Source organism: Gorilla gorilla, chromosome 6 (genome assembly GCF_029281585.2).
Source record: "Gorilla gorilla gorilla isolate KB3781 chromosome 6, NHGRI_mGorGor1-v2.1_pri, whole genome shotgun sequence".
Classification (NCBI taxonomy): domain Eukaryota; kingdom Metazoa; phylum Chordata; class Mammalia; order Primates; family Hominidae; genus Gorilla; species Gorilla gorilla.
In genome coordinates this window covers 75,198,061-75,214,688 of record NC_073230.2, presented here as the reverse complement: position 1 = coordinate 75,214,688, position 16,628 = coordinate 75,198,061, and the positions used below count along the sequence as shown (strand labels likewise).

The 16,628-nt window shown below is 42.9% G+C and overlaps 1 protein-coding gene across 2 annotated transcripts in view; it reads left to right on the top strand.

Annotated features, from left to right (window-relative positions):
- GUSB (glucuronidase beta) overlaps positions 1 to 16,628 on the top strand; it is an 87,248-nt gene that overhangs the window by 14,033 nt on the left and 56,587 nt on the right. For both annotated transcript variants that reach the window (XM_063708576.1, XM_055346959.2), the window contains exon 3: positions 5,152 to 5,246. The gene's annotated coding sequence lies outside the window, so the exon portion shown is untranslated. The remainder of the gene's footprint in view (positions 1 to 5,151; positions 5,247 to 16,628) is intronic.

Genomic DNA, 16,628 nt, shown 5'->3' with positions numbered 1-16,628 from the left:
TTGGAAGGCCAAGGAGAGAAGTTTGCTTGAGGCTGTGAGTTAGAGATCAGCCTGGGAAACCTAGCAAGACCCCCAGCTCTTAAAAAAATAAATTAGCTGGGCATGGTAGCAAACACCTACTATGGTCCTAGCTACTTGGAAGGCAGAGGGGAGGTTTGCTTCAGCCCAGGAGTTTGAGGTTACAGTGATGACCACTGTACTCTAGCCTGGGAGACAGCCTTTGGGACCCTGTCCCCTAAAAAAAGCTCCCAGAGTGGAAGACAGCAAAAAGAAAGAAACTGCCTCCCTTCCACATCCCCCCAAAAGAAAAGAAGGTAGTAGAATAAACAGAGTTGGCCATATTCTTTCCTCTCTAAAGGCTCAGTCTCAAGTGGTTGCAGCTTAGAACAGGAAGGAAATGGTTGAATGGTTTTTGGCCAAGCCTTTGGCTTTTAGGAGCCTCCTTGTCCAGTTTGGACTTTGCTAGGTGTTTGGGTGTTTTATCCATTGGGGAAACATTGCATTCATTGATCTCATGCCTATTTCTGAAAGGAACAGCAGATGAGAGGGCTCGCATTGTATTTAGTGATGGTGTGTGAGCCTGCATTTTCTTCACTTCTGTGGTAGAATCTCTAAAACAGGAATGAGACTGAGATTCCCCCCTGCCTCCAGCACTCTAATGCATGCATGTTTTATCCTTGTGGGGAAAGTTTGCTTCTAAAAATCCATAGTATTTTTTCCTTCCCTTTTTTTGGTAAACTCTGTCTTATCACTTGCTTCAAAATTTTTCTTTTCCAGAAAGAAATTATTATGTTAGATTTTTTTTTTTTTTTTGAGATTGAGTCTCACTCTGTCGCCCAGGCTGGAGTGCAGTGGCACGATCTCGGCTTACTGCAAGCTCCACCTCCCGGGCTCATGCCATTCTTCTGCCTCAGCCTCCCGAGTAGCTGGGACTACAGGCGCCCGCCACCACGCCTGGCTAATTTTTTTTGTATTTTTAGTAGAGATGGGGTTTCACCGTATTAGCCAGGATGGTGCCGATCTCCTGACCTCGTGATCCGCCTGCCTTGGCCTCCCAAAGAGCTGGGATTAAAGGTGTGCACCACCGCACCTGGCCTATGTTAGATTTTTATACTAGAGAAGCAGAATTCTTTTTTAACAAAATATTTGTTTTAAGAAAATTTGCTTTCAAATAGTATGTTTTTGAGATCAGAGGAGATTAGTGATGTGTATATTGATAGGAAATGTTTGAAATTGGTTTTTTTTTTTTTTTGAGATGGAGTCTTGCTCTGTTGCCCAGGCTGGAGTGCAGTGGCGTGATCTCAGCAACCTGCAACCTCCGCCTCCCAGGTGCACGCCATTCTCTTGCCTCAGCCTCACTAGTAGCTGGCACTACAGGTGCCTGCCACCATGCCTGGCTAATTTTTTGTATTTTTAGTAGAGATGAGGTTTCACCATTTTAGCCAGGATGGTCTTGATCTCCTGACCTCATGATCCGCCCACCTCAGCCTCCCAAAGTGCTGGGATTACAGGCATGAGGCACCGCACCTGAACATATTTGAAATATTTTAGGTAAATTAATGAATTTGGATTATTTGGCTTATATAAAAGAGCATTTTTTTAATGTCATATTCCTCTGGGACTCATATTTGCTCAAATCCAAGAATTGGAAGCTGCGTAATGGGCGGGTGAAAGGAAGTACTACAGTTTCCTGTTTATCCTTCAAAACCACTGACCTTAGATAGCTATATTTCTCAAATTTATTCATAAACTTCTTTTGTGTATCTCCTCCCGGGTGTTTCATTTACTAACTGATCTGAAAGAGCAGCGTAAAGAAAGTGGAAAGAATAAACACAGCTCTGGGCAACAGAACTTGAACACTATCACCTATGAAGTAAGGCTGGGCTTCTGCCAGGCCTACCTAAAGTACCATTGAGGGAGGGGGGTTTATTCTCCCAACGACTGGCTGCTGAAATCAAGATCGCCTTTTATCTGATTTGAATACTTTTACTGTAACCTGATTTTTATTCTGTTTATAAAAGTGGGAGGAGTTTGGTCAAGTGTAGTGTTTAGCCAGCTACAAAGTTAGAAGGAATAGTCTAAAAGATTGCTCTCACTTCTCCTTGAAAGGGAATCACTGCTCACTGCAGCCTCAACCTCCCAGGCTCAAGTGGTGCTCCGAGCTCAGCTTCCCAAGTAGCTGGGAATATGGGTATGCACTGCCATGCCTGGCTAATTTTTTTGTTGTTGTCCAGGGTGGTCTTGAACCCCTGGGCTCAAGGGATCTTCTCACCGCATCTTTCCAAAGTGCTGGGGACTTAGACACTTAAGGCTATTGTTTATTTTTCAAGTTTCAGATTCTTCCCAAAATATGTAATTATAATTCCTCTCAAATTATATCTGTATTCTTCTTCAAAAGCCATAAATTCTGTGTAATCATGAGAAAATATCAGACCATTGCAAATCAATTTAAAAAAAACACCTTTTATTTTGAAATCATTTTTCTTTTTTTTTTTGGAGATGGAGTCTCCCTCTTGTTGCCCAGGCTGGAGTGCAATAGCACGATCTCGGCTCACCACAACCTCCACCTACCAGGTTTAAGTGATTGTCCCGCCTCAGACTCCTGAGTAGCTGGGATTACAGGCATGCGCCACCTCGCCTGACTAATTTTGTATTTTTAGTAGAGATGGGGTTTCTCCATGTTAGTCAGGCTGGTATCGAACTCCCAACCTCAGGTGATCCGCCGATCTTGGGCTCCCAAAGTGCTCGAATTATAGGTGTGAGCCACTGCGCCCAGTCATTTTTCTCTTACATAAAAGTTGTAGAGACAGGTGCTGGGAGTTCTTGTGTACCCTTCCCATAGTTTTCTCCGATGTTAACATCTTACATAACCATGGTCTATACCATGAAAAACCAAGAAATTAACATTGGTACATACTATTAAACTAAGCTAAAATTTTATTTGAATACCTTGTTTTCCCACTGCTGTTTTCTGAGTTCCAGGATTCAGTTCAGGATACCATTTTTTTTTTTTTTTTTTTTTTTTTTTTGAGAGGGAGTCTCTCTCGCTCTGTCGCCCAGGCTGGAGTGCAGTGTCGTGATCTCGGCTCACTGCAAGCTCCGCCTCCCAGGTTCACGCCATTCTCCTGCCTCAGCCTCCCGATAGTAGCTGGGACTACAGGCGCCCGCCACCACACCTGGCTAATTTTTTGTATTTTTAGTAGAGACGGGGTTTCACCGTGTTAGCCAGGATGGCCTCGATCTCCTGACCTTGTGATCCACCTGCCTCGGCCTCCCAAAGTGCTGGGATTACAGGTGTGAGCCACCGCACCTGGCCCAGGATACCATTTTATATTTAGTTAACATGTTCCCATAATGTCATTTGTTCTGTGTCCTTACTCTTCCTTTGTCTTCCTTGACACTTGTGAAGGGCTGGTCAAGTATTTTGTAGAACGTCCCTTGATTTGTGATTGTCTGACGTTTTCTTATGATTACACAGAACCTATGGCTTTTGAGGAAGAATACCACAGCGGTGATCTCCCCTTCTCGTGTCCTGATATCTCAGGGTACATGATATCGATGTTTCTTTCTTTTTTTTTTTTTTTTTTTTTTTGAGATGGAGTCTCTCTCTGTTGCCCAGGCTGGAGTGCAGTGGCACAGTTTTGGCTCACTGCAACGTTCACCTCCTGGATTCATTCCATTCTCCTGCCTCAGCCTCCCGAGTGGCTGGGACTACAGGTGCCAGCCACCACGCCCGGCTAATTTTTTGTATTTTTTTTAGTAGAGACGGGGTTTCACTGTGTTAGCCAGGATGGTCTCAATCTCCTGACCTCGTGATCCGCCCGCCTCGGCCTCCCAAAGTGGTGGGATTACAGGTGTGAGCCACCGCGCCCGGCCAGTGTCGACGTTTCTTATGGCTACTATTGTTAACTTTGGTCATTTGGTTAAGATAGTATCTGCCTGGATTGTCCACTGTAAAGCTACTGTTTCTTCATTTCCATATTATGTTAGAAAGGATTCACCAAGTTCAGCCCATATTCAAGGGGAAGAGGGAGATTAAGCTTCACCTCTTGAAGGGAGGGATATCAAAGAATTTGTGGATATATGTTAAAACCACCACAGTAATTAAAAAATATTTTTTGGGAGATGCTTTGTGGCTAGGAAAACAGCCTACCCTTTGCTTATGCTTTTAACCACCAATTTTAGCATTCATTGGTGGATCTTTCCTGCAGTAATTATAACTATGGTACAGTTGCCTGATAGTGATTTAAAAATTTTTCTCATTCCTTCTATGCTTATTAGATTTATATATATATATATATATTTTTAAGAGACTAGATTTTGCTCTGTTGCTTCAGGCTGGTTTCAAACTCCTGGCTCAAGTGATCTTCCTGCCTTGGCCTCCCATAGTGCTGGGATTACAGGTGTGCACCACTGCACCCAGGTCATATGAGTTAGAATTCTTCCATAAGAAAAAGTTGTCTCTTCTTACCCATTTATTTATTCATTAGTATATATCCATGTAGACTCAAGGCAATTTATTTTATTCTTTGGGTTCCCCCCTTTAAAAAAATTGTCCAAAATATAACATAATTGTCAGAGTGAGTTTTCTTTTTTTTTAACATCAGAAAAGTTTTCTCCTAAAATTTCATTACTTATTCTTCCTGTTCTAGCTACTGGTTTTCTCTTTCAGGAATTCCAATTACATGAAGATTGGTTCTCCTGAACACCTCTTTGCTTGTTTTATACAGGATTTATTTATTTATTTATTTATTTATTGAGACAGAGTCTCACTCTGTCACCCAGGCTGGAGTGCTGTGGTGTGATCTCAGCTCATTGCAACCTCTGCCTCCTGGGTTCAAGTGATTCTTCTGCCTCGGCCTCCCTAGTATCCGGGATTACAGGCATGCACCACCATGCCCAGCTTTTTTTTTTTGTATTTTCAGTAGATATGGCGTTTCACCATGTTGGCCAGGCTGGTCTCGAACTCCTGACCTTGGGTAATCTGGCCACCTTGGCCTCCCGAAGTGCTGGAATTACAGGTGTGAGCCACTGTACCCAGCTTGTACAGGATTTTTAAAACAAAATTTTAGAATTTTAATTACAGCCATTGTGTTTCCTTTTTCTCATTCAGGGTTCTTTGTGTTATGTTTGGCTTTTTTCTTTTTCCAGATGTGAAAATACATATCAAAAACACTGTGCAGACACCAGAGTCCTGAGATTGTCAGAGAATTTCTCACAGCAATGAAAAGCCACAAGTTGACCAAGTAAGTTAACCTCTTAAGTAGGAAGAGAGTGACACATGGTGAAATGATAGCTGAGGAAAGCCATTCGTAGCAACCGTGTATTGATATTCAGCTGAGTTTGGATTTAAAGGAGGATTATAGTATTGTAGATGAAACAATTAAAAGTTAGACATAGGGACCCTTCTAGAGTAAGGACTAAACTTAATGGGGTTTTAAAAATCTTTTCTTGGAGTTCCAGTTTGTATGACCTATCCCATCACCCCCACTCCCAGAATTCAGACCAAATTGGATGAAAAGTAGGGTTGACAAGTTAAAGTACTTTTTATAAAATTGATCAATGAAGTCCTTTGATGTTTGTGTTTGCTTGAGGCAAAAGTGGCTTGATCATATTCTGTGAGTTCTTGTAGTGTCCAGTTCCTTTTCTTGGTCTGGAATGAGTTCAACCTATTAAAATCGAAAACATCATAGATCAAGAGTTTAGAGGAGAAAAAAACTAGCCCAAGTTTTTTAGAGTCAGTTCTAGAGCTGATAAATTTCAAAAGCTTTTGTCATTTCACTTAGGATAATCAGTAACTTTCTTTTGGAGGACCCATTTGGTGTTACATCAGGCACACAGGTAGTACAATACATGAACTAAATGCACTTCTCCCACCCTCTTTCTCCAAGTGAACTCTGAAGACAAAACATCTTCCGTGTGTGTGTGCAAATCTTCCATGTGTATCTTCTGTACTGGTGTATAACATTTTTTAAAAACTGTAGTAAAATACACATAACATAGCCGGGCGCCGTGGCTCATGCCTGTAATCCCATTTCTTTGGGAGCCCGAGGCAGGCGGGTCACCTGAGGTTGGGAATTCGAGACCAGCCTGACTAACATGGAGAAACCCTGTCTCTACTAGAAATACAAAATTAGCTGGGTGTGGTGGCACATGCCTGTAATCCCAGCTACTCGGGAAGCTGAGGGAGGAGAATCGCTTGAACCTGAAAGGCAGATGCTGCGGTGAGCTGAGATTGCGCCATTGCACTCCAGCCTGGGCAACAAGAGTGAAACTCTGTCTCAAAAAATATATATAAATAAATACACATATCAAAATTTACCATTTTAGGCCAGGTGTGGTGGCTCACAGCTGTAATCCCAGCACTTTGGGAGGCTGAGGCGGGTGGATCATTTGAGGCCAGGAGTTCAAGACCAGCCTGGCCAACATGATGAAACCTTGTCTCTACTAAAAATAAAAAATTAGCCAGGCATGGTGGCAGGTACCTCTAATCCCAGCTACTCGGGAGGCTGAGGTAGGAGAATTGCTCGAACCTGGGAGGTTGTAGTTAGCCAAGATCGCGCTACTGCACTCCAGCCTGGGTGATAGAGCAAGACTCTGTCTCAAAAAAAATTACCATTTTAACCATTTCTAAGTGTACAGTTCAATTGTTGCAACCAATATGCAGACCTTTTCAGTTTGCAAAACTGAAATTCTGTATCCCTTAAACAATTCTGCAGTTGCTTCTCCTCTGTCCCTGGCAGCCACCGTTCTGGTTTTTGTTTCTATGAGTTTGACTCCCTCATACAAGTGGAACCATACGGTGTTTTTTTCTTTTTTTTAAGTCATATCTGAATGTTTAATTTTTAAAATTATTTTAACAATTGAAGTGTGCAGTTCAGTGGCATTAAGTAAATTCACATTGTACAATCATTGCCATCTATCCACAGAACATTTTATCTTGCAAAACTGAAACTCTGTGCCCAGTAATCAATAAATTACCCATTCTCCCCTCCTCCTAGCCCCTGGCAACGACCATTCTATTTTCTGTCTTCATGAATTTGACTATACTTAGTACTGCATGTAAATGGGATCACACAGTATTTGTCCTTATATCATTTAGCATAATGTCTTTGCCCGGGCGTGGTGGCTCATGCCTGTAATCCCAGCACTTTGGGAGGCTGAGGTGGGCAGATCATCTGAGGTTGGGAGTTCGAGACCAGCCTGACCAACATGGAGAAACCCTGTCTCTACTAAAAATACAAAATTAGCCAGGCGTGGTGGCGCATGCCTGTAATCCCAGCTGCTTGGAAGGCTGAGGCAGGAGAATCACTTGAACCCAGGAGGCGGAGGTTGCAGTAAGCTGAGATTGCACCATTGCACTGCAGCCTGGGCAACAAGACCAAAACTCCATCTCAAAAAATAATGTATGAGAACTTCCTTCCTTTGTATGGCTGAGTAATATTCCATTTTATATGTAAACCACATTTTGTTTTTCTTTCTTTCTTTTTTTTTTTTTTTGAGATGGAGTCTCGCTCTGCTGCCCAGACTGGAGTGCAGTGGAGCAGTCTCAACTCACTGCCATCTCTGCCTCTTGGGTTCAAGCGATTCTCCTGCCTCAGCCTCAAAAGTAGCTGGGATTACAGGTACTCGCCACCAAGCCTGGCTAATTGTTTTGTATTTTTTTAGTAGAGACAGGGTTTCACCATGATGGTCAGGCTTATTTTTGAGCTCCCGACCTCAAGTGATCCATCCACGTCGGCCTCCCAAAGTGTTGGAATTACAGGTGTGAGCCACTGCGCCTGGCCCACAGTTTGATTTTCTAACATCCATTGATGGATACTTCCTTCCACCTTTTGGCTATGGTGAATAATGCTGCTATGAGCATGGGGGTTCAGATATCTCTGTGAGACCCTGCTTTCAGTTCTTTGGGTACACAGAAGTGAAATTGATACATCATATAATATTTTTTTTTAACTTTTTTGCGGAACCACCATACTATTTTTTTCTATTGGCTACACCATTTTACAGTCCTAACAGCAGTACACTAGAGTTCCAATTTCTCCACATCCCTGCCAACTTTTCTCATTTATTTCCTTCCTTCTTCCCTCCCTCCCTCTAGCATCTATGAAGTGTGAAGTCTCTTATTGTGGTTTTATTTTGCATTTCCGTAATGATAAGTGATGCTGAGCATGGTTTTACATGCTTATTAGCCATTTGTATGTCTTCTTTGGAGAATATCTATTCCAGTCATTTTCCCTCTTTTTGTTTTTGAGACAGGGTCCCACTCTGATGCCCAGGTTGAAGTACAATAGTGCTATCTTGGCTCACTGCAGCCTTGACCTTCCCAGGCTCAGGTGAGCCTCCTCAGTAGCTGGGACTACAGGCATGCCACCACCATGCCCACTTAATTTTTGTATTTTTTGTACAGACAGGGTTTCTCCACATTCCCTGGGCTGGCCTCAAATTCCTAGGCTCAACTGATCCACCCACCTTAGCCTTTCAAAGGGATTACAGATGTGAGCCACCACACCTGGTCCTTTTCCCAAATTTGAATGAGGTTTTTTTGGTTCAGTTTTAGGAATTTTATATATATATATTCTGGATATTAATCCTTTTGTAGATATATGGTTTGCAAATATTTTCTCCCATTCTGTGGGTTGTCTTTTTACTCTGTTGGTAGAGTCCTGTGGTGCACAAAGTTTTTAAATGAAGTCCAATTTGTCACTTTTCTTTTGTTACTTGTGCATTTGATGTCAGAGATCCAATAAACTGTTATTAAATTCAGTGTCATGGCTAGGCACGGTGGCTCATGCCTGTAATCCCAGCACTTTGGGAGGCCGAGGTTAGCGGATCACCTGAGTTCTCGAGTTCGAGACCAGCCTGGCCAACATGGCGAGACCCTGTCTCTACTAAAAATACAAAAATTAGCTGGGTGTGGTGGCGCATGCCTGTAGTCCCAGCTACTCAGGAGGCTGAGGCAGGAGAATCTCTTGAACCCAGGAGGTGGAGGTTGTGATGAGCCAAGATCATGCCACTGCACTCCAGCCTGGACAACAGAGTGAGACTCTGTCTCAAAAAAAAAAAAAAAAAAAAAAATTTCGGTGTCATGAAGTGTTTTCTGTATGCTTTCTTCTAAGAAGTTTATTGTTTTAGTCTTATGTTTAAGTATTTGATCCTCTATTTAAAAATTAAAAAGAATTTTAAATTAAAAAATTTAATTGACATAATTGTGCATATTTATGGCATATAAAGTCATATTTTGATATGTACATAATGTTTAATGCTCAAATTAAGGTAATTAGCATACTTATCACTGCAAATATTTATCCATTTTCAGTTAATTTTTGTATATAGCATAAGGTAAGGATCCACCTTCTTTCCCTTGCATGTGAATATCCAGTTTTTCTAGTACCATTTGCTGAAAAGATGATCCATCTCTCTTGAATGGTCTTAGTCTCCTTATCAAAATTATTTGACCATATATGCAAGTGTTTTCTTTCTGGGCTCTCTACTCTGTTGGTCTGTATATCTGTTTCTCTGCTAATACTACACTATTTTGATTGCTATAGCTTTACAAGAAGTTTTGAAATCGGGAAGTATGACTACTCAGACTTTATTTTTCTTTTTCAAAATTGTTTTAGCTACTTGGGGTCCCTTTGGATTTCATATGAATTTTAGGATGGATTTCCCTATTTCTGAGAAAAATGCCAATGAGGTTTTTTTTTTTTTTTTTGAGACAGAATCTCGCTCTGTCACCTAGGCTGTAGTATAATGGCGTGATCTTGGCTCACTGCAACCTCTACTTCCCGAGTTCATGTGCCACCATGGCTAATTTTTTTATTTTTAGTAGAGATGGGGTTTCACTATGTTGTCCGGGCTGGTCTCGAACTCCTGACCTCGTGATCCATCTACCTTGGCCTCCCAAAGTGCTGGGATTACAGGTGTGAGCCACCGTGCCCGGCCTACCATTGAGATTTTGATAGGGATTGCATTGAATAATATATCAATCACTTTAGGTAGTATTGACATCTTAATATTAGTAAGTCTTCAATGGATGTGCTTCCATTTGTTTGTGTCATCTTTCACAATTTCTATTGTTGTTGTTATTGTTGTTTTGAGATGGAGTCTCGCTCTGTCACCTAGGCTGGAGTACGGTGGTGTGATCTCTGCTCACTGCAACCTCTGCCTCCCGGATTCAAGCGATTCTCCTGCCTCAGCCTCCTGAGTAGCAGGGATTACAGGCACGTGCCACCACGCCCAGATAATTTTTGTAATTTTAGTAGAGATGGCATTTCACCGTGTTGGTCAGGGTGGTCTCAAACTCCTGACCTCAGGTGATCTGCCGGCCTCAGCCTCCAAAAGTGCTGGGATTACAGGCGTGAGCCACTGCACCCGGCCAATTTTTGTATTTTTAGTAGAGATGGGGTTTCACCGTGTTGGCCAGGCTGGTCTTGAACTCCTGACCTCAGGTGATCCCCCTGCCTCGACCTCTCAAAGTGCTAGGATTACAGGCATGAGCCATCGTGCCCGGCCTATGTAACATTTTTGAATTGACTTGTTGATACCTGCAACAAATCCTACTGAGATTCTGATTGGGATTGTGTTATATCTATAGGTCAGTTTTGGCAGAGAATTGACATCTTGACAATATGAATAATTTTATTTATTTATTTATTTATTTTTGAGAAAGAGTCTCTGTTGCCTAGGCTGGAGTGCAGTGGTGCGATCTCGGCTGACTGCAAGCTCCACCTCCTGGGTTCATGCCATTCTCCTGCCTCAGCCTCCTGAGTAGCTGGGACTACAGGCGCCTGCCACCGCGCCCGGCTAATTTTTTGTATTTTTAGTAGAGATGGGGTTTCACTGTGTTAGCCAGGATGGTCTCGATCTCCTGACCTCGTGATCCGCCCGCCTCGGCCTCCCAAAGTGCTGGGATTATAGGCGTAAGCCACTGCGCCCGGCCAACAATATGAATAATTTAAGATCAGTCAAAGGTTAAAAAAACAACAACAATAGTGAGCCTTCCAGTCCATGGAAACAGTGTAGCATACAGGTTCTGCACAAATTTTTTAAAATTTATACCTATTTTATAATTTTGGGTGCTATTATAAATGGTGCTCATTTCCAGTTCTTGATTGCTGATATAGAAATATAGCTGAATTTATATGGATCTTATGCCCTCCAGCCTTGCTAAATACACTTATTAGTTCCAGGAACTTTTTTAGTTTATTCTTTAGGATTTTCTATGCTGACAGTCATGTTGTCTGCAAATAGAGTTTTATTTCTTTCTCATCTGTATGTCTTTTCTTTTTCTTATTTCATTGCCCCAGCTGGGGCCTACAGGACGATGTTGAGTAGGAGTGGTGAGAGCAGACATCCTCATCTTGTCCCTAATCTCAAGGGAAGCAGTCAGTCCTTTACCATTAAGTATGATGTTAGTGTAGGTTTTCTATGGATGTCCTTCAACAGGTTTACAAAGTTCAAATTGCTGAGATTGGGTGTTGAATCTTGTCACTTGCTTTTTCTGTATCTATAAATCTAAAAAGATTTGTAGTCTTTTGGCTGTATCTTTTTTGTTTATTTTTATTTTTAGTAGTTACTGTAAGGATAATAATATGCATGCCTGACCATTTATAGTCCAGAGTTAATATTTGACCAGTTAGTAAGTGTATATAGGTCTCTTTACATTATAGTTGTATTTATAACATATAATCTACATACATTGAAACATAAAATCTAGGTACTGTTAGTAGTGTTTTAACATTTACTTTCTATATTCTTTTTTTTCTCTTTTTTTGAGACAGAGTCTCACTCTGTCACCAGGCTGGAGTGCAGTGGTGCGATCTCGACTCACTGCAACCTCGGACTCCCTGGTTCCAGCTATTCTGCCTCAGCCTCCTGAGTAGCTGGGATTACAGGCATGTGCCACCACGCCAAGCTAATTTTTATATTTTTAGTAGAGACAGGGTTTCACCATGTTTGCCAGGATGGTCTCGATCTGCTGACCTCGTGATCTGCCCACCTCTGTGTCCCAAAGTGCTGGGATTACAGGTGTGAGCCACTGTGCCTGGCCTATTTACTTTCTATATTCTTACATATTTTAAAGAACTTAAGATAACAAAAATAGTCTTTTATGTCTACCCAAGATGTCATCATTTCTTTCACTCTCTGTCGCCCAGGCTGGAATACAGTGGTGCAATCTCGGTTCACTGCAAGCTCCGCCTCCTGGGTTCACGCCATTCTGCTGCCTCAGTCTCCCAAGTAGCTGGGACTACAGGCGCCCGCCGCCACACCTGGCTAATTTTTTGTATTTTTAGTAGAGACCGGATTTCACCATGTTAGCCAGGATGGTCTCGATCTCCTGACCTTGTGATCCGCCTGCCTCGGCCTCCCAAAGTGCTGGGATTACAGGTGTGAGCCACAGCGCCAGCCAAGAATGTAATTATTTTCTTTCATTCCTGAAGGATAATTTCACTGTGTTGATTGGTCTTTTCCTTCAGAACTTTAAAGATCTCATTTCAGTGACTTCTGACTGTCACAGTTTCTGATTAGAAATCTGTAATCAGGCCAGGTGTGGTGGCTCATGCCTGTAATCTCAACACTTTGGGAGACCAAAGCAGGAGGATCACTTGGGGCCAAGAGTTTGAGACCAGCCTGGGCAACATAGCAAGACCCCATCTCTTTTTTTTTTTTTTTTTTTTTAAGACAGAGTCTCGCTCTGTCACCCAGGCTGGAGTGCTGTGGCGCAATCTCTGCTCGCTGCAAGCTCCACCTCCCAGGTTCACGCCATTCTCCTGCCTCAGCCTCCTGAATAGCTGGGACTACAGGCTCCCGCCACCACGCCCAGCTAATTTTTTGTATTTTTAGTAGAGATGGGTTTCACCGTGTTAGCCAGGATGGTCTTGATTTCCTGACCTCATGATCCACCCGCTTCGACCTCCCAAAGTGCTGGGGTTACAGACGTGAGCCACCGCGCCTGGCCCAATTAATTATTTTTTAAAAAATAGAGATGGGGGCCGGTCGTGGTGGCTCATGCCTGTAATCCCAGCACTTTGGGAGGCTGAGGAGGGCGGATCACAAGGTCAGGAGATCGAGACAATCCTGGCTAACACGATTAAACCCCATCTCTACTAAAAATACAAAAAATTAGCCGGGTGTGGTAGCGGGTGCCTGTAGTCCCAGCTACTTGGGAGGCTGAGGCAGGAGAATGGCATGAACCCGGGAGGCAGAGCTTGCAGTGAGCGGAGATCGTGCTACTGCACTCCAGCCTGGGAGACAGAGTGAGACTCTGTCTCAAAAAAAGAAAATAATAATAATAATAATAATAATTAATTGAAAAAAAATTTTAAAAAATCTGCTATCACCCTAACCCTAATGTGTCATTTTCCTCTGGCTGCTTTTAAGATTTTTGTATTCCCTCTCTACTCCCACTGCTTCACTTGACTAGCCTAAGGAAAATTTTTTTTAATAAAATTAAATTTGAAAAAAGATTGTTCAAGTCTTTGGTCTGCAATAATTTGATAATGATATATTTCAGCATTTTTTCCCCAATTTATCTTTACTGAGCTTCTTGATTATGTAAATTTATGTTTCTTACTAAATTTGTGAAGTTTTTAACTATTCTTGAAATATTTTTTCTGTCCCAAACTCTTTCTCCTCCTTTTCTTGAATTCCAAAAACACAGTGAGCTGAGACTGTGTCACTGCCCTCCAGCCTGGGTGACAGAGAGAGACTCCAATCACCCAATCACTCCTGGGTGATTGGTAGACCTCTGATGCTGCTGTACAGGTTTCTGTGGTTCTGTTCCTTTTTTTAAAAAAAAATTATATTTCAAATGGAATAATTTCTCTCTTTTTTTCTGTCTCTTTTTAAATAGAGACAGGGTTTCACTCTGTTGCCCAAGCTGAAGTGCGGTGGCGCGATCAGGCTCACTGCAGCCTCAGAGTCTTAACGGGATAATTTCTGTTGATCTGTCTGTATACACACAGATTGTTCTGGCATCTTCCATTATCAAGCCTACCAGTGAATTTTTCATTTCAGGTATTTTTCAGTTCTAAAGTTTCCATTTGGTTATTTGTTATAACTTCTGTTCTCTCCTGAGAACTAGTATTGTTCCATTCATTTCAGGAATGTTTACTTTTACCACCAGTTGTTATAGTAGCAGAATCTTGATAATTTTAACATCTGGGTCATCATGGGCTTGGCATCTGTTGATTACCTTTTCCCTGGAGAATGAGTCATATTTTCGTGGTCGAGGTAATTGTAGATTGTATCCTGGGCATTTGAGTATTATATTGTTTAGACTCTGGGTCCTGTTAAAAGTTTCTGGTTTGTGTTTTAGGAGGCTGTCAATCCAATTAGGTTCAGACTTCAAGTCGGTCTTGCCTTCCGGGGCAAGGATTTCAGTGTCATTTGGTTTTTGAAACCTTTGCCCTGCCACTCTGAGTCTTTGCATATGGGACTGGACTGGCGGTGGAACTTGCTCCCTTCTCACTCGGGGTCTTTGCTGTGCTGGGTCTGTTCCATGCTTGCTGTTTTGGTGCTGTTCTGCACATAAATAGCTCAGGTGAACCTAGGATTTGTGTTGATTGATATTCAAGTTTGGAGGAGTCCCCTTCTCTAGCTCTCCTCTCTGGGACTCCCCCGCTCGTACTCTGGTTCACATGAGGTCCCTTTTTTGGTCCTCTAGCCACAAGTTCTGAGTTTCTCTCAAAGGTTTGCCTGCCCGTCTGTGTGTGGTTGTTCTGAATGTCTCTCAAAGGTTTACCTGCCTGCCTGTGTGTGGTTGTTACTAGAGCTGTCCTTGGAGCAGAGCAGGGAAAGTGGAAATGGAAAAAATGACTCTTGGGCACTCTGGAGAGCAAGGGCTCCCTTCCGGGCTACGCCTGCTGCTGGTCCCTGGGTTGGGGGCTGCCCTTGAGTTGTGAGTTCCTCCCAGGTCTCCAGCCTTTCTCAGTCCCCTGGCCAGAAAGATTGGGTTTCTCCTGGAGTTGGAGCTTTCTATAGGGGCCACCACAGCTGCACCAGGATTGAGGCCCTGAGAGAAAAGAGGGAAAAAAGCCCCAAGAAACTCAGATTCATCCTCCACCCCAAATGGCTCTCAGGTTTTGTTTCCCTCCCAGGCCACCTGCTTTTAATTTGCTTTTCAGAGTCCTCAGGTATATTTTTGTGTATTTTGTCTGGAGATTTCTTCTTCTTTTTTTTCTTTTTTTTTTTGAGACGGAATCTCGCTCTGTTGCCCAGGCTGGAGGGAATTGGCACAGTCTCGGCTCACTGCAACCACTGCCTCCTGGGTTCAAGTGATTCTCCCACCTCAGCCTCCTGAGTAGCTGGGATTACAGGTGCATGCCACCAGCGCTAATTTCTGTATTTTTAGTAGAGATGGGGTTTCTCCATGTTGGCCAGGCTTGTCTTGAACTCCTGACCTCAGGTGATCTGCCGCCTCAGCCTCCCAAAGTGCTGGGATTACAGGTGTGAGCCACTGCGCCCAGCTGTCTCAAAATTTCTCATTGTAATCTGTGCAGAGAGAAAGGCTTTCGTGGGCTTTCTTCATCTTGTCCTATAGCAGAAGTCCTAACAGTTGATTTCTAAGGCCTCTTTTCAGCTCTTTGTCTGGGCTGATGTATTGCTTCCTAAGCCCAACATCTTTTCCACTATAAATATGGACAAAGACTGTTCAAAAAACCTACACATAAATAGGCATTGTCTTGCAAGCTGATTCATGATTGGCCATAATCTATATAAATTTAAAGCAGACTGTAATATTCAAGAAGGATTAATTTCAACTCCTTTTTTCCACTTGTGATCTTGAAATCGAGGATTTTTAAAAATCTTTTTCTTTTTTTTTTTTTTGAGACGGAGTCTCGCTGTGTCGCCCAGGCTGGAGTGCAGTGGCACGATCTCGGTTCACTGCAAGCTCTGCCTCCCAGGTTCACACCATTCTCCTGCCTCAGCCTCCCGAGTAGCTGGGACTACAGGCACCTGCTACCATGCCTGGCTAATTTTTTGTATTTTTAGTAGAGATGGGGTTTCACTGTGTTAGCCAGGATGGTCTCGATCTCCTGACCTCATGATCCGCCTGCCTCAGCCTCCCAAAGTGCTGGGATTACAGGGATGAGCCACCACGACTGGCCAAAAATCTTTTTAAAAGCCTTTCTAAACCTTTTAACCTCAACCCTTTCATTAATTACTTGGTTCCATGACTGCCAAGAGCAAACGCTACAGGCAGTGTTGTTGTCCAACAGCCAGTAGAGGGAGAGGCAGGCTTCTTCACTGTGGCTGGGCCTGGCTCCTTCTCTGGGAACTTGCAGCCCTTGCAGTTCAAACAGCCTCAGTGTCCCGTGACCCAGGGAGCTGCTTGACCAAAGCCATCAAGACCTGGACCATTGTGTGCTAGTTGCAGCTTAAGACATTACACTTACAACAGGAACTCCTGAAGCGTCTTTAATCCTGGTGTTTGAATATTCACAACAGAATTTTTCTCTGCCATTCTCTCAGGGAGAGGAGATTCAAGATAACAGCCCTTAATGGGTCTGATTCTGTTAGTACAAGCCAGGGCTCTATTAACTTGCTTAAATACCTCCACTACCAGAGAGACCTTGCGGGTAGGGTAGGAACCATGTTTTGTTTGACTTTATAACCTTATTCAG